The sequence below is a fragment of the Pseudophryne corroboree genome, chromosome 5 (genome assembly GCF_028390025.1).
Source record: "Pseudophryne corroboree isolate aPseCor3 chromosome 5, aPseCor3.hap2, whole genome shotgun sequence".
In the NCBI taxonomy this organism is placed as follows: domain Eukaryota; kingdom Metazoa; phylum Chordata; class Amphibia; order Anura; family Myobatrachidae; genus Pseudophryne; species Pseudophryne corroboree.
In genome coordinates this window covers 565,821,350-565,848,275 of record NC_086448.1, presented here as the reverse complement: position 1 = coordinate 565,848,275, position 26,926 = coordinate 565,821,350, and the positions used below count along the sequence as shown (strand labels likewise).

At 47.3% G+C, this 26,926-nt stretch overlaps 1 protein-coding gene across 1 annotated transcript in view; it reads left to right on the top strand.

The window, feature by feature from the left end:
* Positions 1-1,066: 1,066 nt before the first annotated feature.
* The window catches only part of KCNG2 (potassium voltage-gated channel modifier subfamily G member 2), a 477,945-nt gene continuing 452,085 nt past the window's right edge, over positions 1,067-26,926 (top strand). The window contains exon 1 of the mRNA XM_063923300.1: positions 1,067-1,423. The gene's annotated coding sequence lies outside the window, so the exon portion shown is untranslated. The remainder of the gene's footprint in view (positions 1,424-26,926) is intronic.

Genomic DNA, 26,926 nt, shown 5'->3' with positions numbered 1-26,926 from the left:
CCTGCTGGGATCAACTCGAAATTACCCCCATGGTTTTGCCCAGCTGCTAACAAATTTGCTGATGCGATCAACTCTGAATGACCCCCATTGTTACAGTAAGATGGTGTAATGGTTAGCATTACTGCCTCATAGCACTGAGTTCATGGGTTTGATCCCGACCATGGCTCAAACTGTGTGGAGTTTGTATATTCTCCCAATACTTGTGTGGCTTTCCTCCGGGTGTTCTGGTTTCCTCCCACGATCCAAAAATATACTGGTAGGTTAATTGGCTCCCACCAAAATAAACCCTAGCATGAATGTGTGTGCGTGTGGTAGGGAATAGTGGGCCTAATTCAGATCTATTCGCACGCAGGCTATTTTTTGCACTGCTGCGACCAGGTATTCGCCGCCTACAGGGGAGGGGGTAATCGCTGTGCAGGGGTGCGATCGGCTGTGCAGTCAGCTGCACAAACAAAAGTTTGTGCAATTTCTGCACAAACCAGGACTTACTCAGCACCTGTGATGATCCTGGAAGAAACTGACGTCAGGAACCCTCCCTGGAAACGGCCGGGCACGCCGGCGTTTTCCCGGACACTCCCTGAAAACGGTGAATTGACACCCCGGACAGCCTCTTTCTGTCAAACTTCCTGCATTTGCCGCTTCAAACGCTTTCTTCACTAGTTCCGTCGTTACGTGGCAACGGCCGTCACCAGCAACTGACACGCATGCGCATTGCGGCCCACGCGCATGCGCTGTTCAGACCCAATCGCACGGCTGCGAAAAAAGGCAGCGTGCGATCGGTCTGAATGACCCCCGTAGATTGTAAGCTCCACTGGGGCAGGGACTGATGTGAATGGCCAAATATTCTCTGTAAAGCGCTGCAGAATCTGTGTGCGCTATATAAATAACTGGTAATAAATACATTGTTACACGTCAGTGCTGCCTGTATTGGATGCGGGTGGTAGGGGCACATACTGTAGTGCTTCCTAGTTTACAGTGTTCCCTCTTACAGAATAGTAAAGTTTACACTATGACACAGGTCATCTAGATACTGTACACATCCAGCGTTTCCGTCTCCCACCCTACAAGCAGTTATTTCCTGATAAGAAACACCTAGACCAAGAACACTACTGTCTGTAATTCCAAACCTCAATGTGCAGAACTGTCCGTCCCATACAGCTAGCACCTAGCAGCAGCAGCAAGGTGTGCAGCAGCGCCCTGTTATACCGAGCCGTCCTGTCTCTCCAGCGAGCATCCCTTCCCAGGGGCGGTGCTGAGGGCGGGAGTGAGCCTCTGTCTTCTCTCATTACCGGAGGCAGTGAGTGGGGTGTGGAGCTGAGCTGTAGCTTCTCGGCTCCCTGGCTGCAGCAGGATCAGTCTCTGCCGGGACGGGAGCAGAGGATGGAGAAGTAACAGGAAACTGCGCTCACCCTGCCAGTCCCTGGTAAGTTTCTGCCTGTGCTGTGCATGACCGTCTGTGCTTATTATATACATTTATCCAGGGATCATTTTTTTAAATACATCTATTCTTAAATATGTTGGGACGTTAAACTTTTATATACATTATAGCCGGAATACATATAATTACACATGATACAGGTAGTGGCTTTATACAGAATGTATCTATGGCAGTAGGCTAAAGTTAGCTTCATGGTACAAATGTCACTTTCTTGTTCCTCCAATAAGCCTGAAATAAGGGGAGAATGTGTGGATGAAAAATGTATATCTGATTTGTCACTGTAACCTGAATGGGACAGAACACACTGTAATGCAGAATAGGACAGTACCATGTGTATTCATCCCTGTGACTTGGATGGGACAGGACATTGTACTGCAGAATGGGACAGTACAGTACCATACCATGTGTATTCATCACCCATGTGACTTTGATGGGACATGACACATTGTAATGCAGAATAGTAGTACAGTAAGGTGTTTACTGATCACCCCTCTGACTTGGATGAGACAGGACAAATTGTAATGCAGAATAGTACAGTAACCTGTATTTTCATCATCCCTGTGACTTGGTTGGGACAGGGCACATTGTAATATATAATATGACAGTAATGTGTATATTCATCATCCCTGTGACTTGGATAGGACAGGACACATTGTAATATATAATAGGACAGTAACGTGTATATTCATCATCCCTGTGACTTGGGTGGGACAGGACACATTATAATACATAATTGGACAGTAACCTGTATATTCATCATCGCTGTGACTTGGGTGGGACAGGACACATTATAATACATAATTGGACAGTAACCTGTATATTCATCATCGCTGTGACTTGGATAGGACAGGACACATTGTAATACATAATTGGACAGTAACCTGTATATTCATCATCCCTGTGACTTGGTTGGGACAAGGCACATTGTAATATATAATAGGACAGTAATGTGTATATTCATCATCGCTGTGACTTGGATAGGACAGGACACATTGTAATACATAATAGGACAGTAACCTGTAAATTCATCATCCCTGTGACTTGGATAGGACAGGACACATTGTAATATATAATAGGACAGTAACGTGTATATTCATCATCCCTGTGACTTGGGTGGGACAGGACACATTATAATACATAATTGGACAGTAACCTGTATATTCATCATCGCTGTGACTTGGATAGGACAGGACACATTATAATACATAATTGGACAGTAACCTGTATATTCATCATCGCTGTGACTTGGATAGGACAGGACACATTATAATACATAATTGGACAGTAACCTGTATATTCATCATCGTTGTGACTTGGATAGGACAGGACACAGTGTAATACATTATAGGACAGTAACCTGTATATTCATCATCGTTGTGACTTGGATAGGACAGGACACAGTGTAATACATTATAGGACAGTAACCTGTATATTCATCATCCCTGTGACTTGGGTGGGACAGGACACAGTGTAATACATTATAGGACAGTAACCTGTATATTCATCATCGCTGTGACTTGGGTGGGACAGGACACATTATAATACATAATTGGACAGTAACCTGTATATTCATCATCCCTGTGACTTGGGTGGGACAGGACACAGTGTAATACATTATAGGACAGTAACCTGTATATTCATCATCCCTGTGACTTGGATAGGACAGGACACATTATAATACATAATTGGACAGTAACCTGTATATTCATCATCGTTGTGACTTGGATAGGACAGGACACATTGTAATACATAATAGGACAGTAACCTGTAAATTCATCATCCCTGTGACTTGAATGGGACAGGACACAGTGTAATACATTATAGGACAGTAACCTGTATATTCATCATCCCTGTGACTTGGATGGGACAGGACACATTGTAATATATAATAGGACAGTAACGTGTATATTCATCATCCCTGTGACTTGGATAGGACAGGACACAGTATAATACATTATAGGACAGTAACCTGTATATTCATCATCCCTGTGACTTGGATAGGACAGGACACATTGTAATATATAATAGGACAGTAACCTGTATATTAATCATACTTGTGACTTGGATGGGACAGGACACAGTGTAATGCAGGATACTAGGATTAATCATTTCTGCTGGCAGATTGGAGGACTAGTTAATGCGTACTCCTTTTAAATGGCTATGGTCCAGCAGGCAATTACTAACTAGTATGTTGTTTGCATTTCTGACTCATTTCATTTGACCATTTCTGTCCTGGAGACATTTTGCAAGCAAAGCATCATGTTGCCATATTTACTGTAGATTACAACTCACCATGGAGAAATAAGTATTTAGCATAGCATTTATCAATGTGCGGTTTCTGTGGAAACATGGCATTAACAATAACTGCTTCTATTCTGGAACAAAACATGTTCTGTGCTAATCATCTTTACCTATATATTTATATAATACAATGATCATATGGAGAGCTGCATACAATTAAATTCTATAATAAAAAGTTCAGTGTAGCTTATTGTAGCGCCATAGGCTCATTACACAGGAGGTGCTAAGGTACCCAGGAGAATGATGTGCATTAATACATTTGTTGCCTGCAATACTTTCACTTCATATATTTCATCCTTTCTTGATAAATTTACATTCAGAATTATATGAATCAAGATCCCAGTAGGGACAAAATAATTAGCATTTCAGATAATGGTATAGTAAAGAACTACGGTAATTGCAGAAATTGATATGTGATGTAGAAAGGCATATTGTATTGTATTATATTGTACTAGACATCTAAAATGTCAGAACTGTCATCAGGAATGTCTTTACTAAAGAACGGTGGCCAGAAAGCTAGTCCCACAGTACAGTCTTCATTTGCTCTAGAAAATACACACTGTACAGTACATGTTATGGGAAACTTACACCATTTGTAAAAATAACTGTTTCAGAACATACAAGTGCAATATTTACATGTTCCAAAAAGTTGTGATGGTCTGGAACCCCCCACCACCACGATACCCCCCACCTTATGTCAGCATATCAGGACATAGCAATGAGGGTCTCAGTATTCTGTCTAGCCAGTGAGTCATTTGTGACTCATTATGTTGCAGATTGCCCTCATTGTTAACACAGCAACCTGCAGGTTTCATAAACCTGCTTTTAAGAGTGACTAAAGCCACAGTTTGATCTGAATATAAGACAGTGTATTACTGAGTGGAATAATTGGCATGACGTAATTTGCAGTTTTCATACTACACTAAATATATGTACCATATTCTTCTCTCTACTACATGTGTAGTACGTGGTTATGTGCACTGTGGACAAACTTACTAATGTCAGCATTAAAAGAGCAGATGTAGGTGCTGATTCAACTAGTTGTCATGTTAGGTTATAGCCATGTGCAATGTGTTTCTGCACTAACCCCCCCCCCCCCCCCCCCCCCTCTCTATGGTATAGAAAATATCACCCAACTTTCTGAGCATCTCTGTCATGAGTTGTAAGCAAAAAATGAGTAAAGACTGTAATCTAAAAATCACAGGGAAACATACTGTATGTGTGATGCTTCTGCTGGGACAATGCTTCTAAATGCACTGTCCGCACTCCTCATAGTACCAGATGAGCAGTAATGTTTTGGTTGATTCATACAAAGGTTTGGGGACAGTGACGTCACAGCAACTGGGGTGGTCTTCAGTATGCCGGCTGTCGGGATCCCGGCGCACAGTATACCGGTGCCCGGGATCCCGTCAGCCGGCATACCGACACTTATTCTCCCTCGTGGTGGTCCACGACCCCCCTGGAGGGAGAATAAAATAGCGTGGCGCGCCACCGTGCCCGCAGCGTGGCGAGTGCAGCGAGCCCGCAAGGGGCTCATTTGCGCTCGCCACACTGTCGGTAAGCCGGCGGTCGGGCTCCCGGCGCCGGTATGCTGGTCGCCGGGAGCCCGACCTCCGGCATTCCATACTACACCCCAGCAACTGATTTGAGTGCACATTTTCAGCTTTCTGGTTCACATTCTCCTAAATATTTGGGAGCATCTTCAGCTGTTTTTTCATTGTTAAATAAATATTTCAGAGTAATATCCCCATTCAATCACATTGTATTTTATCTTGATGGTTAATATTTGGACAATTTGATTTTAGTCTTTCAAGTTGTTTGAATAATAACCCCTTTCACACCGCAAATATATCCCGGGATATTGCCGGGTTGAGCTAGCTGGAGCCGGGTCGAGGTGCAGTCTAAATGCACCACTTTTGAATATCCCGGGTCGAGTAACCCTGCATTTCACCCCGGTATAAAAGCAGTGTTATACACGGGTCCGACCCGGGTCAATGTGCACTCTAAAGTGTCCAACCCGGGTTATTCAACCCAGCATTCATGTAAACGTGCTGATTGGCTGTTCTTTGTGTGCCTTAATGATGCCAGCAGCCTGAGCCCTGTTACACAGGGGAGAACAGAGAGCATTAAGAATTAGAGCTACTAAGAATCAGGGGTGAGGCAGAGATTGCTAGACAGCTTACTGCATACCTCCCAACTTATTAAAAGTACAAAGAGGCACCTTGGGGCACGACACGCGCATGCGCGCCCGAAAAGGGTGTGTGATCTATATGAAAGGGGCGTGATCTAGTGGTAAAGCTGCGATTGTGAGTCCCGCCCCTTTGTACCGTCACTGAGGGGGCATGTCCAGCACTCTCTGAGCTGCTGGCATGCCCCCTCTATCACCTGTGAATAGACGCTGTGCGTGTGCGCACAGTGTCTATTAGTGACAGGAGCCTCCCAACTGCCCCCCCTCACCGCGGGACACTGCGGCCCGTGGGTGGGACAGCGGGACAGTCCCCAAAAAACAGGACTGTCCCATGAAAATCGGGACAGTTGGGAGCAGTGGCGGATCTAGACTTAACTTTTAGGGGGGCGGTTTAAGAATTATGACTCCTCCCCCTAATCATAGCTCCTCCCACTTAGAGGTGCCTTTCCCGTTTGCTTCAAAAATTTCCTATTGTTGCCATTACTAATAAAATGTTGCCAGTTAGTGAAGAGAACCCTGCGCACTGGTGTAACAGACTGGCGAATCACCATTCCTGCATAGCACACAGAATGAGCCGAAATTCACATTATACCACACGGTATGACCGAAACTCCCATTATAGCATACTGTATGAGCCGAAATTCACATTATAGCACACAGAATGAGCCGAAACTCACATTATAGCACACAGAATGAGCCGAAATTCACATTATACCACACGGTATGAGCCGAAATTCACATTATAGCATACTGTATGAGCCGAAACTCACATTACACCAGACGGTATGAGCCGAAATTCACATTATAGCATACTGTATGAGCCGAAATTTACATTATAGCACACGGAATGAGCCGAAATTCACATTATACCACACGGTATGAGCTAAAATTCACATTATACCACACAGAGGGGGTAATTCCAAGTTCATCGCAGCAGGATTTTGTTGCAGAGAGAGTTAGATTTGGGTGTGGTGTGTTCAATCTGCAATCTAATTTGCAGTGTAAAAATAAAGCAGCCAGTATTTACCCTGCACAGAAATAAAATAACCCACCCAAATCTAACTCTTACTGCACATGTTATATCTGCCTCCCCTGCAGTGCACATGGTTTTGCCCAATTGCTATAAAAAATCCTGCTGTGATCAACTTGGAATTACCCCCAGAATGAGCTGAAATTCACATTATAGCACACAGAATGAGCCGAAATTCACATTATAGCACACAAAATGAGCCAAAATTCACATTATAGCACACAGAATGAGCCAAAATTCACATTTTTGCACACGGAATGAGCTGAAATTCACATTATAGCACACGGAATGAGCCAAAATTCACATTATAGCACACAAAATGAGCCGAAATTCACATTATAGCACACAAAATGAGCCGAAATTCACATTATAGCACACGAAATGAGCCAAAATTTACATTATAGCACATAGAATGAGCCGAAATTCACATCAGATCCAAAAATGACCCCAGCGGTGCCAGATACTCAAATGCCACCTGCGGTGCCAGATACACAAATGCCCCCAGCGGTGCCAGATACACATGACCCCAGTGGTGCCAGATACACATGACCCCAGCGGTGCCAGATACACATGACCCCAGCGGTGCCAGATACATATGCCCCCAGCGTTGCCAGATACATATACCCCCAGCGGTGCCAGATACACAAATGCCCCCAGTGGTGCCAGATACACAAATGCCCCCAGTGGTGCCAGATACACAAATTCCCCCAGTGGTGCCAGAATACAAATTCCCCCAGTGGTGCCAGACTACAAATTCCCCCAGTGGTGCCAGAATACAAATTCCCCCAGTGGTGCCAGAATACAAATGCTCCCAGTGGTGCCAGAATATAAATGCCCCACGTGGTGCCAGAATACAAATGCCCCCAGTGGTGCCAGAATACAAATGCCCCCAGTGGTGCCAGATACAAATTCCCCCAGTGGTGCCAGATACAAATGCCCCCAGTGGTGCTTACTGCCGCCGATTCCCGTCTCTGATGCTGAGGGGGAGCGAGCGCACCGCGTGTCTCTTCTGCGCCTCCCCTCACTGAGTCCATGTCTCCGGCAGCCATTTGAAATAGAGCGCCGGCTTGCGAGCCAATCATAGCCGGCAGCCAATCAAGAGCCAGTCCGTGAGCCCTGATTGGCTGACAGCCACAGACATTTAAAATGACTGCCGGAGACGGGGACACAGTGGGCAGGAGAGGCTCGCGCAGCGCTCTCCTCACTTCAGCGTCAACGAGACGGGAATCAGCGGCAGCAGCAGGCGTGCGTGCAGGGGCCAGGGGGGGATGCCTGTGCGCACCAGGCAACCCCCGTGCGCACGCCTACACTGTCTCTCTTTGTCTCCCCTTCTCCCGCCGCGCTGCACCGCTCTCCAGTCCGGCAACGTGGCGGGACCCGGCCATCCATCCCGGTGCCGGTATGTGTAGGGGGGGCCTTCGCCCTAATCGCCCCCCGCTAAATCCGCCACTGGTTGGGAGGTATGTTACTGGAACAGTTAAAGATGCAATTGTGTATAAAAACATCGCTCTGTCCGCCATGATTCCTGCAATGCTGTGAGCTGTCCCACCCTCTCCGTTTGTCCCTTTCATGCCACCTCATCTTTCTGAGCCAAAAAAAGTCAATTTAAAATGACATCCATTGTGTTTTAATTGCTGACCCGGGTTGAGTTAAAAGGAGCCAATTCTGCAATAACCCGGGTTGAAAGTGTAGTGTGAAAGGGTCTGACCTGTGTCCGACCTGGGTCGGACCCAGATTTTAGACTGCACCTCGACCTGGGTTGAACTGGCTCGACCCGGCAATATCCCGGGATATATTTGCGGTGTGAAACGGGTATAAGTGGTAGAGCATTGTCAATCTGCACTGCATAAAAAAATAACAAAAAATATATTTACGCAAATACGCAACAAAATACGCAACATAAAGAACTATTGTGAAACTTCAAGTTGTGATGTTTATCTTTAGTCAGCAGGTGTATTTATTCTTCTTGGTATATACAGTAGTATTAGACTAGAAAGATGGGGATTTGAAACATTTCCAGATTTTTTGTATCAGAGCCTGCGACCCATGACTCATTTTCCTGGACAACTTCCTTTTGTTGGACATCTGTGTATTTGGGGAACGTCAGGATCCCGGGGTATAATCACTAGAGATGAGCGGGTTCGGTTCCTCGGAATCCGAACCCGCCCGAACTTCAGTTTTTTTTACACGGGGCCGAGCGACTCGGATCTTCCCGCCTTGCTCGGTTAACCCGAGCGCGCCCGAACGTCATCATCCCGCTGTCGGATTCTCGCGAGGCTCGTATTCTATCGCGAGACTCGGATTCTATATAAGGAGCCGCGCGTCGCCGCCATTTTCACACGTGCATTGAGATTGATAGGGAGAGGACGTGGCTGGCGTCCTCTCCGTTTAGACTAGAGTACTAGAGAGAGACACAAATTTTGGGGAGCATATTATTAGGAGGAGTACTACTTGCTGCTGATAGTGTGACCAGTGACCACCAGTTTAATTAATCCGTTCTCTGCCTGAAAAAAAACGATACACAGTGTGACACAGTCACATACCATATCTGTGCTCAGCCCAGTGTGCTGCATCATATGTAATACTGTATATCATTATCTGACTGTGCTGAGTGCTCACTGCTCACACAGCTTAATTGTGGGGGAGACTGGGGAGCAGTTATAGCAGGAGTACATATTTTAAGTACAGTGCACACTTTTGCTGCCAGAGTGCCACTGCCAGTGTGACTGACCAGTGACCACTGACCACCAGTATTGTGATTGTCTGCTGACCACCAGTATATTGTGATTGTCTGCCTGAAAAAGTTAAACACTCGTCGTGTGGTGTTTTTATAAACGCATTCTGCAGACAGTGTCCAGCAGGTCCGTCATTACATAATATATACCTGTCCTGCTGCAGTACTAGTGTGATATATATATATTTTAATTATATCTCATTATCATCCAGTCTATATTAGCAGCAGACACAGTACGGTAGTCCACGGCTGTAGCTACCTCTGTGTCGGCAGTCGCTCGTCCATCCATAATTGTATACCACCTACCCGTGTTTTTTTTTCTTTCTATCTTCTTGATACTAGTAGCTTACTTTAGGAGTCTGCAGTGCTGAGTCTGACAGACAGTGTCCAGCAGGTCCGTCATTACATAATATATACCTGTCCGGCTGCAGTACTAGTGTGATATATATATATATTTTAATTTTATCTCATTATCATCCAGTCTATATTAGCAGCAGACACAGTACGGTAGTCCACGGCTGTAGCTACCTCTGTGTCGGCAGTCGCTCGTCTATCCATAATTGTATACCACCTACCCGTGGTTTTTTTTTCTTTCTATCTTTTTGATACTAGTAGCTTACTTTAGGAGTCTGCAGTGCTGACAGACAGTGTCCAGCAGGTCCGTCATTACATAATATATACCTGTCCGGCTGCAGTACTAGTGTGATATATATATATATTTTAATTTTATCTCATTATCATCCAGTCTATATTAGCAGCAGACACAGTACGGTAGTCCACGGCTGTAGCTACCTCTTTGTCGGCAGTCGCTCGTCCATCCATAATTGTATACCACCTACCCGTGGTTTTTTTTTTTTCTATCTTCTTGATACTAGTAGCTTTCTTTAGGAGTCTGCAGTGCTGACAGACAGTGTCCAGCAGGTCCGTCATTACATAATATATACCTGTCCGGCTGCAGTACTAGTGTGATATATATATATATTTTAATTTTATCTCATTATCATCCAGTCTATATTAGCAGCAGACACAGTACGGTAGTCCACGGCTGTAGCTACCTCTGTGTCGGCAGTCGCTCGTCCATCCATAATTGTATACCACCTACCCGTGGTTTTTTTTTTTCTTCTATCTTCTTGATACTAGTAGCTTACTTTAGGAGTCTGCAGTGCTGACAGACAGTGTCCAGCAGGTCCGTCATTACATAATATATACCTGTCCGGCTGCAGTACTAGTGTGATATATATATATATTTTAATTTTATCTCATTATCATCCAGTCTATATTAGCAGCAGACACAGTACGGTAGTCCACGGCTGTAGCTACCTCTGTGTCGGCAGTCGCTCGTCCATCCATAATTGTATACCACCTACCCGTGTTTTTTTTTTTCTATCTTCTTGATACTAGTAGCTTACTTTAGGAGTCTGCAGTGCTGAGTCTGACAGACAGTGTCCAGCAGGTCCGTCATTACATAATATATACCTGTCCGGCTGCAGTACTAGTGTGATATATATATATATATTTTAATTTTATCTCATTATCATCCAGTCTATATTAGCAGCAGACACAGTACGGTAGTCCACGGCTGTAGCTACCTCTGTGTCGGCAGTCGCTCGTCATCCATAAGTATACTAGTATCCATCCATCTCCATTGTTTACCTGAGGTGCCTTTTAGTTGTGCCTATTAAAATATGGAGAAAAAAAATGTTGAGGTTCCAAAAATAGGGAAAGATCAAGATCGACTTCCACCTCGTGCTGAAGCTGCTGCCACTAGTCATGGCCGAGACGATGAAATGCCAGCAACGTCGTCTGCCAAGGCCGATGCCCAATGTCATAGTACAGAGCATGTAAAATCCAAAACACCAAATATCTGTAAAAAAAGGACTCAAAAATCTAAAATAAAATTGTCGGAGGAGAAGCGTAAACTTGCCAATATGCCATTTACCACACGGAGTGGCAAGGAACGGCTGAGGCCCTGGCCTATGTTCATGGCTAGTGGTTCATCTTCACATGAGGATGGAAGCACTCAGCCTCTCGCTAGAAAAATGAAAAGACTCAAGCTGGCAAAAGCACAGCAAAGAACTGTGCGTTCTTCGAAATCCCAAATCCACAAGGAGAGTCCAATTGTGTCGGTTGCGATGCCTGACCTTCCCAACACTGGACGTGAAGAGCATGCGCCTTCCACCATTTGCACGCCCCCTGCAAGTGCTGGAAGGAGCACCCGCAGTCCAGTTCCTGATAGTCAGATTGAAGATGTCAGTGTTGAAGTACACCAGGATGAGGAGGATATGGGTGTTGCTGGCGCTGGGGAGGAAATTGACAAGGAGGATTCTGATGGTGAGGTGGTTTGTTTAAGTCAGGCACCCGGGGAGACACCTGTTGTCTGTGGGAGGAATATGGCCATTGACATGCCTGGTGAAAATACCAAAAAAATCAGCTCTTCGGTGTGGAAGTATTTCAACAGAAATGCGGACAACATTTGTCAAGCCGTGTGTTGCCTTTGTCAAGCTGTAATAAGTAGGGGTAAGGACGTTAACCACCTCGGAACATCCTCCCTTATACGTCACCTGCAGCGCATTCATAATAAGTCAGTGACAAGTTCAAAAACTTTGGGCGACAGCGGAAGCAGTCCACTGACCAGTAAATCCCTTCCTCTTGTAACCAAGCTCACGCAAACCACCCCACCAACTCCCTCAGTGTCAATTTCCTCCTTCCCCAGGAATGCCAATAGTCCTGCAGGCCATGTCACTGGCAATTCTGACGAGTCCTCTCCTGCCTGGGATTCCTCCGATGCATCCTTGCGTGTAACGCCTACTGCTGCTGGCGCTGCTGTTGTTGCTGCTGGGAGTCGATGGTCATCCCAGAGGGGAAGTCGTAAGCCCACTTTTACTACTTCCACCAAGCAATTGACTGTCCAACAGTCCTTTGCGAGGAAGATGAAATATCACAGCAGTCATCCTGTTGCAAAGCGGATAACTGAGGCCTTGACAACTATGTTGGTGTTAGACGTGCGTCCGGTATCCGCCGTTAGTTCACAGGGAACTAGACAATTTCTTGAGGTAGTGTGCCCCCGTTACCAAATACCATCTAGGTTCCACTTCTCTAGGCAGGCGATACCGAGAATGTACACGGACGTCAGAAAAAGACTCACCAGTGTCCTAAAAAATGCAGTTGTACCCAATGTCCACTTAACCACGGACATGTGGACAAGTGGAGCAGGGCAGGGTCAGGACTATATGACTGTGACAGCCCACTGGGTAGATGTATGGACTCCCGCCGCAAGAACAGCAGCGGCGGCACCAGTAGCAGCATCTCGCAAACGCCAACTCTTTCCTAGGCAGGCTACGCTTTGTATCACCGGTTTCCAGAATACGCACACAGCTGAAAACCTCTTACGGCAACTGAGGAAGATCATCGCGGAATGGCTTACCCCAATTGGACTCTCCTGTGGATTTGTGGCATCGGACAACGCCAGCAATATTGTGTGTGCATTAAATATGGGCAAATTCCAGCACGTCCCATGTTTTGTACATACCTTGAATTTGGTGGTGCAGAATTATTTAAAAAACGACAGGGGCGTGCAAGAGATGCTGTCGGTGGCCAGAAGAATTGCGGGACACTTTCGGCGTACAGGCACCACGTACAGAAGACTGGAGCACCACCAAAAACGCCTGAACCTGCCCTGCCATCATCTGAAGCAAGAAGTGGTAACGAGGTGGAATTCAACCCTATATATGCTTCAGAGGTTGGAGGAGCAGCAAAAGGCCATTCAAGCCTATACAATTGAGCACGATATAGGAGGTGGAATGCACCTGTCTCAAGCGCAGTGGAGAATGATTTCAACGTTGTGCAAGGTTCTGCTGCCCTTTGAACTTGCCACACGTGAAGTCAGTTCAGACACTGCCAGCCTGAGTCAGGTCATTCCCCTCATCAGGCTTTTGCAGAAGAAGCTGGAGACATTGAAGGAGGAGCTAACACAGAGCGATTCCGCTAGGCATGTGGGACTTGTGGATGGAGCCCTTAATTCGCTTAACAAGGATTCACGGGTGGTCAATCTGTTGAAATCAGAGCACTACATTTTGGCCACCGTGCTCGATCCTAGATTTAAAACCTACCTTGGATCTCTCTTTCCGGCACACACAAGTCTGCTGGGGTTCAAAGACCTGCTGGTGAGAAAATTGTCAAGTCAAGCAGAACGCGACCTGTCAACATCTCCTCCTTCACATTCTCCCGCAACTGGGGGTGCGAGGAAAAGGCTCAGAATTCCGAGCCCACCCGCTGGCGGTGGTGCAGGGCAGTCTGGAGCGACTGCTGATGCTGACATCTGGTCCGGACTGAAGGACCTGCCAACGATTACGGACATTTCGTCTACTGGCACTGCATATGATTCTCTCCCCATTGAAAGAATGGTGGAGGATTATATGAGTGACCGCATCCAAGTAGGCACGTCAGACAGTCCGTACTTATACTGGCAGGAAAAAGAGGCAATTTGGAGGCCCTTGCACAAACTGGCTTTATTCTACCTAAGTTGCCCTCCCACAAGTGTGTACTCCGTAAGAGTGTTTAGTGCCACCGCTCACCTTGTCAGCAATCGGCGTACGAGGTTACTTCCAGAAAATGTGGAGAAGATGATGTTCATTAAAATGAATTATAATCAATTCCTCCGTGGAGACATTGACCAGCAGCAATTGCCTCCACAAAGTACACAGGGAGCTGAGATGGTGGATTCCAGTGGGGACGAATTGATAATCTGTGAGGAGGGGGATGTACACGGTGATATATCGGAGGATGATGATGAGGTGGACATCTTGCCTCTGCAGAGCCAGTTTGTGCAAGGAGAGATTAATTGCTTCTTTTTTAGTGGGGGTCCAAACCAACCCGTCATTTCAGTCACAGTCATGTGGCAGACCCTGTCACTGAAATGATGGGTTGGTTAAAGTGTGCATGTCCTGTTTATACAACATAAGGGTGGGTGGGAGGGCCCAAGGACAATTCCATCTTGCACCTCTTTTTTCTTTCATTTTTCTTTGCGTCATGTGCTGTTTGGGGAGTATTTTTTTGAAGGGCCATCCTGCGTGACACTGCAGTGCCACTCCTAGATGGGCCAGGTGTTTGTGTCGGCCACTAGGGTCGCTTATCTTACTCACACAGCTACCTCATTGCGCCTCTTTTTTTCTTTGTGTCATGTGCTGTTTGGAGAGTGTTTTTTGGAAGGGCCATCCTGCGTGACACTGCAGTGCCACTCCTAGATGGGCCAGGTGTTTGTGTCGGCCACTAGGGTCGCTTATCTTACTCACACAGCTACCTCATTGCGCCTCTTTTTTTCTTCTTTGCGTCATGTGCTGTTTGGGGAGTGTTTTTTGGAAGGGCCATCCTGCGTGACACTGCAGTGCCACTCCTAGATGGGCCAGGTGTTTGTGTCGGCCACTAGGGTCGCTTAGCTTACTCACACAGCTACCTCATTGCGCCTCTTTTTTTCTTTGCGTCATGTGCTGTTTGGGGAGTGTTTTTTGGAAGGTCCATCCTGCGTGACACTGCAGTGCCACTCCTAGATGGGCCAGGTGTTTGTGTCGGCCACTAGGGTCGCTTAGCTTAGTCATCCAGCGACCTCGGTGCAAATTTTAGGACTAAAAATAATATTGTGAGGTGTGAGGTGTTCAGAATAGACTGAAAATGAGTGGAAATTATGGTTTTTGAGGTTAATAATACTTTGGGATCAAAATGACCCCCAAATTCTATGATTTAAGCTGTTTTTTAGTGTTTTTTGAAAAAAACACCCGAATCCAAAACACACCCGAATCCGACAAAAAAAATTCGGTGAGGTTTTGCCAAAACGCGGTCGAACCCAAAACACGGCCGCGGAACCGAACCCAAAACCAAAACACAAAACCCGAAAAATTTCAAGTGCACATCTCTAATAATCACCTTGATTCTCAGCCCTATATCTTTATCATACCTTAGTTAACATAAACATATAGCATTGCTATATATGACAGAACAGTGCACGCCACACTGTTAAACATGACTTGTCAGTGAATCAAAAACAGAAAAGCGGTGAAATGTGATGTAATATAGAGGCAGGTATTGGACAAAACTGGTCAGGAGCATGTCAGTCAGATATAGAAAAGAAAGAGCTTTTCAGGATCCAGGGAGAGGTGTAGCTAGGTGCCATGGTGCCCGGAGCAAGGGTATGTTTTGGTGCCCCCTCTCCTTTACTAACTTGGGTACATGTTACATTTGAAAATAAAAAAATAGCTAAAAATCCTAAATTGGTGACAAGGCCGGTTCTAGACCTTGTGGATCTCAGGGCGAAGGTTTCCTTTGAGCACACCCATGTTTAAAATAGGGGCACAAAAAAAATATATAGGGGCATGGCTTCATGGGGAAGGGGCGTGGCCACAGCATAGTACCAATTCAGATGACACCTTACTGTATTGTCCACTATTCACATTACACCGCACAGTATTGTCCATTATTCTGTTATGCACACCAGTGCCTGCAGGAATGTACTGGTGTTTGAACTGTTATGCAAAACAAATGGACTCACAGACAGACTGGGGAATATGACATAACGTACACAGAAGGTGATAGGGTAACAAAATACACACAAAGTGAACAGAGAAGCCCAGAGGCTAAGGAACTGGGTGTCTCCCTTGTATTAGTAATGCTCAGATGAGAAAAGCAAGATGTTGTGTTTTAATACGTAGAGAACCCAAAATGCTGTTGCTAAGGGCAACAGCAAAACCCTAAAGGGTTACCAACGGGTGTGGCAGTAAACTCCTTGGTCAGAGATGGAATGATAGACACAAGGAGAGTCTCCACAATCCTAATTCTCACTTGCAGTGCACAGGTTCAGCTTACTGCCACTAAACTGACCCCTGACACCTAGCACAGTGAGACAGGATTAGACAGGCAAGTCTTAGAATACAGCCGCAAACTTGCTAAGTTCACAGAGTAGTAACAGAACCCCAGCAAGCTAAACGACTGACTCCAGTCTTACTGCTAGGTCTGGATTGGCAGAGTGTAATACCAAATCCCCTGGCCTATTTGCAGTAAGCAACAAACAAATACAAATCTACACAGTACTGGCTAACTTTCAGGAACTGACTAACCAACAAAGATTCAGCAGCATCTGCTTACCCTAAGAAGAGGCCTTATAAAGCAGGTGCTGTCCACGCCCCACTCAGACCTCACAGACTGTGAGCACAAAAACCAGCACCGGATCCCCTACCGTGCACAGAGCCTGTAACCACTGCACAGCAAAAGTCCCGAACCGGAGTATCAGCTGCGCTCAGGTTACTCTGCTAGCACTTGTCTCCCGGTTGCCATGACGACGTGGCAGCACAGGGCAGGAGACCCTAACAGTACCCCCCCTCTGACGAGGGGTCAAAGAACCCCTACCACCGGGTTTATCGGGGAACTGCGAGAAGAAAGAGCGTATCAGTCTGGGGGCATGAAGATCACAACTGCGCACCCACGACCGCTCCTCCGGGCCATACCCCTTCCAGTGCACCAAAAATGACAGCCGACCCCGAACCACCTTGGAGTCAAGAATCCTTTCAACAACAAACTCCCTCTGGCCACGTATCAGAAGAGGGGAAGGTCTTCCACTGGAAGAAGGATTACTAATCGCCCGTTTTAAAAGGGAACAATGAAATGTTTTATTGATACCCAAAGAACGGGGCAGATCTAACTGAAATGCCACCGGATTGATAACCCTGGTGATCTTATAAGGGCCGATGAACCGGGGGCCTAACTTATGAGATGGCTGTCTCAACTTCAAATTCTTGGTAGACAACCAGACGAAGTCTCCTAATTTGAAGCTGCAGGGTCTTTTCCGCTTATCAAAAACCCTTTTGGTCACTAATGACACAGACACAAGGGCTTTCTTCACTTTCCGCCAAATACCTCTAAGGACCGAAACCACAGAGGAACCACCAGGCGTGGAGTCCAGGGGGTCAAAAGAATTGGCCTTAGGATGATGCCCATACACACAAAGGAAGGGAGAGATCCCTGTAGCAGAGTGAGCCACATTGTTATAGGCAAACTCCGCCATGGACAGATGAGCAACCCAGTCAGTCTGACACTTGGAGACATAACACCTGAGGAACTGCTCCAAGGACTGGTTCACCCTTTCAGACTGCCCATTAGACTGCGGATGGTAGCCTGACGACAAGCTGACAGAAATCTGGAGATCGGAACAAAATGCCCTCCATAATTTGGCCACAAACTGGGATCCGCGGTCAGAGACCACATCAAGTGGCAACCCGTGGAGACGCACAACATGCAGCATAAATAATTCAGACAGGCGTCTGGCCGATGGCAGCCCAACCAGTGGAACGAAGTGCGCCATCTTCGAAAACCTGTCAACGACAACCCAGATGGCTGTTATCCCCGAGGATTTGGGCAAGTCCACCACAAAATCCATTGAAATGTGGGTCCATGGCTTAGATGGGATAGAGAGTGGATGTAATGGGCCAACAGGAACCCCTCTAGGAGTCTTATTTCGGGCACAGATGTCACATGCCCGAACCAACTGATCCACATCCTTAGCCACCGAGGGCCACCACACCGCCCTAGATAGCAACTCCCGAGTTCTGGCAATACCCGGGTGACCTGCCGACTTCTTGGCATGGAATTCCAGGAACACTCGCTGTCTTAACCTAGGAGGCACAAACAAAAGACCTACCGGAAGGTCTGGAGGAGCCTGCTCCTGTGCTCTAAGGACTAATGATAAGAGGTCCTGGGTAATGCCCACTTTAATACATGATGGGGAAACAATGGGCAACGGCTCCTCGGTGGTCTCCTGGATTGGAGCAAAACTCCGCGAGAGCGCATCAGCCTTGATGTTTTTTGACCCAGGGCGATATGTTATCAAAAAATTAAAGCGAGCAAAAAACAAAGCCCATCGTGCCTGCCTGGCATTGAGACGCTTCGCTGACTCTAAATATGCCAGATTCTTATGGTCAGTGAGAATTGAGACCACAAACTTAGCCCCCTCAAGCCAGTGTCTCCACTCCTCGAGTGCATCCTTAATAGCCAACAATTCCCGGTTACCCACGTCATAATTCATCTCGGCAGGCGAAAATTTACGGGAAAAGTAAGCACAGGGATGAAGGCGATTATCAGACACTCCCATCTGAGAAAGCACTGCCCCAATACCCATCTCAGAGGCATCCACCTCCACCACAAAAGGACGCTCTGGATCTGGGTGTCGCAGCACCTTGGCCGAAACAAATGCCCTTTTGAGACGGGCAAAAGCCGCTTTAGCCTCACAAGACCAGTGAGCAACATCCGCCCCTTTCTTAGTGAGTGCCACCAAGGGCGCCACTATAGACGAAAATCCAGCGATAAATCGTCTATAAAAATTCGCAAAGCTCAGGAAACGCTGAAGCGCCTTCAAACTAGTGGGCTGCACCCAATCCAGGACTGCCTGTACCTTGGAACCCTCCATTTGGAAACCTTCTGGGGAGATAATATATCCTAGAAATGCGATTTGCTGAACTTCAAATTCGCACTTCTCCAGCTTCGCCCCAAGCCGGTGGTCTCTGAGTTTCTGGAGGACTAAGCGTACATGCTTCCGATGTTCCTCCAGGGAATGGGAGAAGATTAGGATGTCATCTAAGTATACAACTAAGAATCTACCCAAATATTCCCTGAGCACATCATTCATGAAATCCTGGAAGACTGCCGGGGCATTACAGAGCCCAAAAGGCATCACCAAATATTCATAATGCCCTGAGTGGGTATTAAAGGCAGTCTTCCATTCATCCCCCTCTCTTATTCGGATTAGATTGTACGCACCGCGTAGGTCAATCTTAGAAAAAATGGTGGCAGTACGAAGCTGGTCAAACAAGACCGAAATGAGAGGCAGTGGGTATGAGTTTTTAATCGTGATACGGTTCAATTCCCTGAAGTCGATGCAGGGTCGCAACGAACCGTCCTTTTTACCCACGAAGAAGAACCCCGACCCAACTGGAGACTGTGAAGGTCTGATAAATCCCTTAGCCAAGTTCTCTTGAATGTACTCTGCCATAGCCTGAGTCTCAGGACGTGACAGGGAGTACAACCTGCTCTTGGGAAGCTTAGCATTTGGCAACAAATCAATGGCACAGTCATAGGGGCGATGGGGAGGTAGTACCTCTGCAACTTTTTTGGAGAACACGTCCGCAAAATCTGCATAACACCCTGGCAATCCTGGCAAACTTAGCTGCGAGAGCCTGACTGGAAGGCTCAAGCAACTCCTGAAACAATCAGTACCCCAACTAAGAATCTCCCCAGAGACCCAGTCAAATTGAGGATTGTGGGCCCTTAACCAGGGTAACCCCAACACCAATGGGGCAAAAGTACAGACAGTCACATAAAAGGACAATTTTTCAGAGTGTGTGGCTCCAATAAACAAAGAAATCTGGCTAGTGCAAGAGGTAATTTTACAATGGGATAATGGTTCCCCGTTTAACCCACAAATCTCAATTTCCGATGCCAAGGGTACTAAGGGAACAGAGTGTTTCAGGGCGAATTGGCGGTCCATAAAAACCCCGTCGGCCCCACTGTCCACAAAGGCCTCAGTCTTGACAGTTTGACCGAGGATCTTCAAGGTCACCGGAATGATAAAAGTCTTCTTGGGAAATTCTGACTTCTGGCCTGACAGGATATTTCCCATCACCCTCAGGCCCTGAAGTTTTCCGGCTTTTCTGGGCATGATACTACCACATGACCTTTATTCCCACAGTACAAACACTACCCCTGCTGTCTCCTCCGCGTCTTCTCACGCGAGGAGAGGCGGGTAGCCCCAATCTGCATAGGCTCCTCGGAAAATTCCTCAGAGTCTGAGGTTCCCTTGGGAAGGAAGGAAATCTCAGTCTCCCTTTCAAGCCTACGCTCTCTCAGCCGTCTATCCACCCGGATGGATAATTGCATGAGCTGATCCAAGCTATCAGGCAAGGGATATTGTACCAGTTGGTCCTTTATCTGGTTAGAAAGACCTCTTCGGTACTGGTGTCTCAGGGCTGGGTCATTCCACTGGGTATCATGGGCCAACCTCCGAAACTCCGTACAGTAAACCTCAACTGGCCTTCGCCCTTGCTTAAGGATCGAAATCTGAGCCTCGGCTGAGGCCGTCTTGTCAGGGTCATCATACAACATGCCCAGTGCCGTAAAAAAAGCATCAACACTTTTAAGCGACGGACAGTCAGGCTGCAACCCATATGCCCAGACCTGTGGGTCTCCTTGTAGCAAGGAAATCACTATGCCCACCCGCTGAATCTCCGACCCAGAAGACTAAGGCCTAAGCCGGAAGTATAGCTTGCAGCTCTCCTTGAAACAAAAGAACTGCGAGCGATCTCCAGAAAAACGATCCGGGAGATTTACTTTCGGCTCCTTAACCCCTGCAGGTGCTGCTGCTGCGGGAGCTCCGCCAGCAGCCTGGGAGGTGTGCATTTTAATGGACAAATCATTAAATTGTCGAGTCAGGACCTGCACCTGATCGACCACCTGTTGCAACGTATTTTGAGGGGTATGCTCCATATTCCCACAAAATTTCAACAGGAGTATTAGGCTGCTGAATATGTTATGCACACCAGTGCCTGCAGGAATGTACTGGTGTTTGAACTGTTATGCAAAACAAATGGACTCACAGACAGACTGGGGAATATGACATAACGTACACAGAAGGTGATAGGGTAACAAAATACACACAAAGTGAACAGAGAAGCCCAGAGGCTAAGGAACTGGGTGTCTCCCTTGTATTAGTAATGCTCAGATGAGAAAAGCAAGATGTTGTGTTTTAATACGTAGAGAACCCAAAATGCTGTTGCTAAGGGCAACAGCAAAACCCTAAAGGGTTACCAACGGGTGTGGCAGTAAACTCCTTGGTCAGAGATGGAATGATAGACACAAGGAGAGTCTCCACAATCCTAATTCTCACTTGCAGTGCACAGGTTCAGCTTACTGCCACTAAACTGACCCCTGACACCTAGCACAGTGAGACAGGATTAGACAGGCAAGTCTTAGAATACAGCCGCAAACTTGCTAAGTTCACAGAGTAGTAACAGAACCCCAGCAAGCTAAACGACTGACTCCAGTCTTACTGCTAGGTCTGGATTGGCAGAGTGTAATACCAAATCCCCTGGCCTATTTGCAGTAAGCAACAAACAAATACAAATCTACACAGTACTGGCTAACTTTCAGGAACTGACTAACCAACAAAGATTCAGCAGCATCTGCTTACCCTAAGAAGAGGCCTTATAAAGCAGGTGCTGTCCACGCCCCACTCAGACCTCACAGACTGTGAGCACAAAAACCAGCACCGGATCCCCTACCGTGCACAGAGCCTGTAACCACTGCACAGCAAAAGACCCGAACCGGAGTATCAGCTGCGCTCAGGTTACTCTGCTAGCACTTGTCTCCCGGTTGCCATGACGACGTGGCAGCACAGGGCAGGAGACCCTAACATATTCACATTACACCACAGTAGTGTTCGTTATTAACATTACACCAATCAGTAGTACCCCTTATACACTTTATGGCACACAGTAGAGCCCCGTATACACATTACACAACACAATAGAGCCGCTTACACATGTTACTCTGCAGCTTCTAATGCAGAGAGAGGTGCTGCTGCAGCAGCTGAGACAGAGAGAGGTGCTGCAGCAACCGGGGCAGAAAGAGGTGCTGCAGCCAAGGGGACAGAGAGTGATGTAGCAGGACAGAAGTAACCCTGCTGCACAGCTACAAGCAGACTGTGAGACATATAAAGAGGGTGGGCAGAGCTCCGGCATGTGCTGGCTGTCAGTGTTTCCTGCTGTCGCCTCTGGCCTGTCCTGTTCCCTGCCTAGTCTCAGAGTCCGAGTCCGTGTGTGCCCCTCTGCTTTTCCTCCTCCTGCTATGCGGCTGCCTGTACAGCGGCCTGCGGTATATTGGGCAGAGTGAAGGGGGGCAGGTGTTGGCGCGCCCTCTAACTTTCCCGGCGCCCGTAGCTCGAGCTCCACTGGAGCCACCCTCGCTACACCCCTGGATCCAGGGTAAATAAGAATCCATTAAGAACAACAGAAAAAACTATTACAACTTCACCATATTTCTAGTTGCATTGTTCACATACTGTAGCTTCTAGGATATTTGCACCTCTGACTGAGGATTATGATAACTATGTGACCATATTATGCATTATCTGATTACAGAGAGCTGTAAGGCCTCTTTCTTGCTCCTTTATGTGCTCTAACATTTTCAATGTTTCCATTAAGTTCTTATATGTCACTTTATAGCTTGTAGAAAGATGCTAGTAATTTGTTTTCAGATACATTCATTTTCATCATATTAGATATGCATGCATGTACTATATTTAGCATTTATACATGGAATTGTTAGAAGTCCAGACAGACATAGACGCATTTTGCAGACATATAGCTGTATGCCAGACACAATCAACGTGTCCATTACAAGCTTGCTCACTGTTCACATGACAACAATTGTATATTACTATACATTTGATGTGTATACTTCAGCTTTCATCTGTAATTTCTCTAACGTCCTAGTGGATGCTGGGGACTCCGTAAGGACCATGGGGAATAGACGAGCTCCGCAGGAGACAGGGCACTTTAAGAAAGAATTAGGATACTGGTGTGCACTGGTTCTTCCCTCTATGTCCCTCCTCCAGACCTCAATTTGAATCTGTGCCCGGACGAGCTGGGTGCACCTTAGTGAGCTCTCCTGAGCTTGCTAAAAAGAAAGTATTTTGTTAGGATTTTTTATTTTCAGAGAGATCTGCTGGCAACAGACTCTCTGCTACGTGGGACTGAGGGGAGAGAAGCAGCCCTACTCACTAGAAGATAGGTCCTGCTTCTTAGGCTACTGGACACCATTAGCTCCAGAGGGATCGTACACAGGAACGCACCCTTGGTCGTCCGATCACGGAGCCGCGCCGCCGTCCCCCTCGCAGAGCCAGAAGACAGAAGCCGGCGTGAGAAGCAAGAAGACTTCGAAATCGGCGGCAGAAGACTCCAGTCTTCATATGAGGTAGCGCACAGCACTGCAGCTGTGCGCCATTGCTCCCACACTAAACCCACACACTCCGGTCACTGTAGGGTGCAGGGCGCAGGGGGGGGGGCGCCCTGGGCAGCAATTGGGAACCTCTTGGCAAAAAGCAGCATATATACAGTTGGGCACTGGGGCTTCTTCCTCAGCACTCACCAGCGCCATTTTCTTTCCACAGCTCCGCTGAGAGGAAGCTCCCCAGGCTCTCCCCTGCAGAATCACGGTAGAAAGAGGGTAAAAAGAGAGGGGGGGCACATAAATTTGGCGCAAAAACAGTATATACAGCAGCTACTGGGTTAACACTAAGTTACTGTGTGATTCCTGGGTCATATAGCGCTGGGGTGTGTGCTGGCATACTCTCTCTCTGTCTCTCCAAAAGGCCTTGTGGGGGAACTGTCTTCAAATAGAGCATCCCCTGTGTGTGTGGTGTGTCGGTACGCGTGTGTCGGCATGTTTGACGAGGAAGACTATGTGGAAACAGAGCGGGTACAAATGAATGTGGGGTCGCCGCCGACGGCGCCGACACCCGATTGGATGGATATGTGGAAGGTTTTAAATGATAATGTTAATTCCTTGCATAAAAGTTTGGATAAAGCTGAAGCCTTGGGACAGTCAGGGTCTCAACCCATGCCTGATCCTACAGCGCAGAGGCCGTCAGGGTCTCAGAAGCGCCCACTATCCCAAATTGTTGACACAGATATCGACACGGATTCTGACTCCAGTGTCGATGGCCATGATGCAAAGTTGCAGCCTAAAATGGCTAAAGCCATCCTCTACATGATTATAGCAATGAAAGATGTGTTACACATCACAGAGGAAACCCCAGTCCCTGACAAGAGGGTTTATATGTATGGGGAAAAAAGGCAAGAGGTGACCTTTCCCCCTTCACATGAGTTAAATGAGTTATGCCCTAGGGTAGACAAAGCTTTAACACGCTTATCCAAGAGGGTAGCCCTGCCGTCACAGGATACGGCTACCCTAAAAGATGCTGCGGATAGAAAGCAGGAGGGTATCCTGAAGTCCATTTATACACATTCAGGTACCCTACTAAGGCCGGCAATTGTGTCGGCCTGGATATGTAGTGCTGTAGCAGCATGGACAGATACCTTATCTGAGGAACTTGATACCTTGGACAAGGATACTATAGTACTGACCCTGGGGCATATAAAAGACGCTGTCCTATATATGAGAGATGCCCAAAGAGACATTAGCCTACTGGGCTCTAGAATAAATGCAATGTCGATTTCTGCCAGAAGGGTCCTGTGGACTTGGCAATGGACAGGCGATGCCGACTCAAAAAGGCACATGGAGGTTTTACGTTACAAGGGTGAGGAATTGTTTGGGGACGGTCTCTCGGACCTGGTCTCCACAGCTACGGCTGGAAAGTCAAATTTTTTGCCATATATTCCCTCACAACCTAAGAAAGCACCGTATTACCAAATGCAGTCCTTTCGATCACAAAAAGGCAAGAAAGTCCGAGGTGCGTCCTTTCTTGCCAGAGGCAGGGGTAGAGGAAAGAAGCTGCACAATACAGCTAGTTCCCAGGAACAGAAGTCCTCCCCGGCTTCCACTAAATCCACCGCATGACGCTGGGGCTCCACAGGCGGAGCCAGGCCCGGTGGGGGCGCATCTTCGAAATTTCAGCCACAAGTGGGTTCACTCACAGGTGGATCCCTGGGCTATAGAGATTGTGTCTCAGGGATACAAGCTGGAATTCGAAGTGATGCCCCCTCACCGTTACCTCAAATCGGCCCTGCCAGCTTCCCCCATAGAGAGGGAAATAGTGTTAGCTGCAATTCACAAATTGTATCTCCAGCAGGTGGTGGTAAAGGTTCCCCTCCTTCAACAAGGAAGGGGTTACTATTCGACAATGTTTGTGGTACCCAAATTGACCCATATTGAATTTAAAATCCCTGAACATATACCTGAAAAGGTTCAAGTTCAAGATGGAATCGCTGAGAGCGGTCATCGCAAGCCTGGAGGAGGGGGATTTTATGGTGTCTCTGGACATAAAGGATGCTTACCTTCATGTCCCCATTTATCCACCTCATCAGGAGTACCTCAGATTTGTGGTACAGGATTGTCATTACCAATTCCAGACGTTGCCGTTTGGTCTGTCCACGGCACCGAGAATATTTACCAAGGTAATGGCAGAAATGATGGTGCTTCTGCGAAAGCAAGGAGTCACAATTATCCCATACTTGGATGATCTCCTCATAAAGGTGAGGTCCAGAGAGCAGTTGCTTATCAGCGTAGCACGCTCTCGGGAAGTGTTACAACAGCACGGCTGGATTCCGAATATTCCAAAGTCGCAGCTGATTCCTACGACGCGTCTGCCCTTCCTGGGTATGATTCTGGACACATACCAGAAGAAGGTTTTTCTCCCGACGGAGAAGGCTCAGGAACTCATGACACTGGTCAGAGACCTCTTAAAACCAAAACAGGTGTCGGTGCATCACTGCACGCGAGTCCTGGGAAAGATGGTGGCGTCATACGAGGCCATTCCCTTCGGCAGGTTCCATGCGAGGACCTTTCAATGGGATCTGTTGGACAAGTGGTCCGGATCGCATCTACAGATGCATCGGCTGATCACCCTATCCCCCAGGGCCAGGGTGTCTCTTCTGTGGTGGCTGCAGAGTGCTCACCTTCTCGAGGGCCGCAGATTCGGCATTCAGGACTGGGTCCTGGTGACCACGGATGCAAGCCTCCGAGGGTGGGGGGCAGTCACACAGGGAAGAAAATTCCAGGGTCTGTGGTCAAGTCAGGAGACTTGCCTTCACATCAATATCCTGGAACTAAGGGCAATATACAATGCCCTAAGCCAAGCGGAGACCCTGCTTCGCAACCAATCGGTGCTGATTCAATCAGACAACATCACCGCAGTGGCTCATGTAAACCGCCAAGGCGGCACAAGGAGCAGGGTGGCGATGGCGGAAGCCACCAGAATTCTTCGATGGGCGGAGAATCACGTACGAGCACTGTCAGCAGTGTTCATTCCGGGAGTCGACAACTGGGAAGCAGACTTCCTCAGCAGGCACGACCTCCACCCGGGAGAGTGGGGACTTCATCAGGAAGTCTTCACGCAGATTGCAAGGCGATGGCAACTGCCACAGGTGGACATGATGGCATCCCGCCTCAACAAAAAGCTACAGAGGTATTGCGCCAGGTCAAGAGACCCTCAGGCGATAGCTGTAGACGCACTAGTGACAC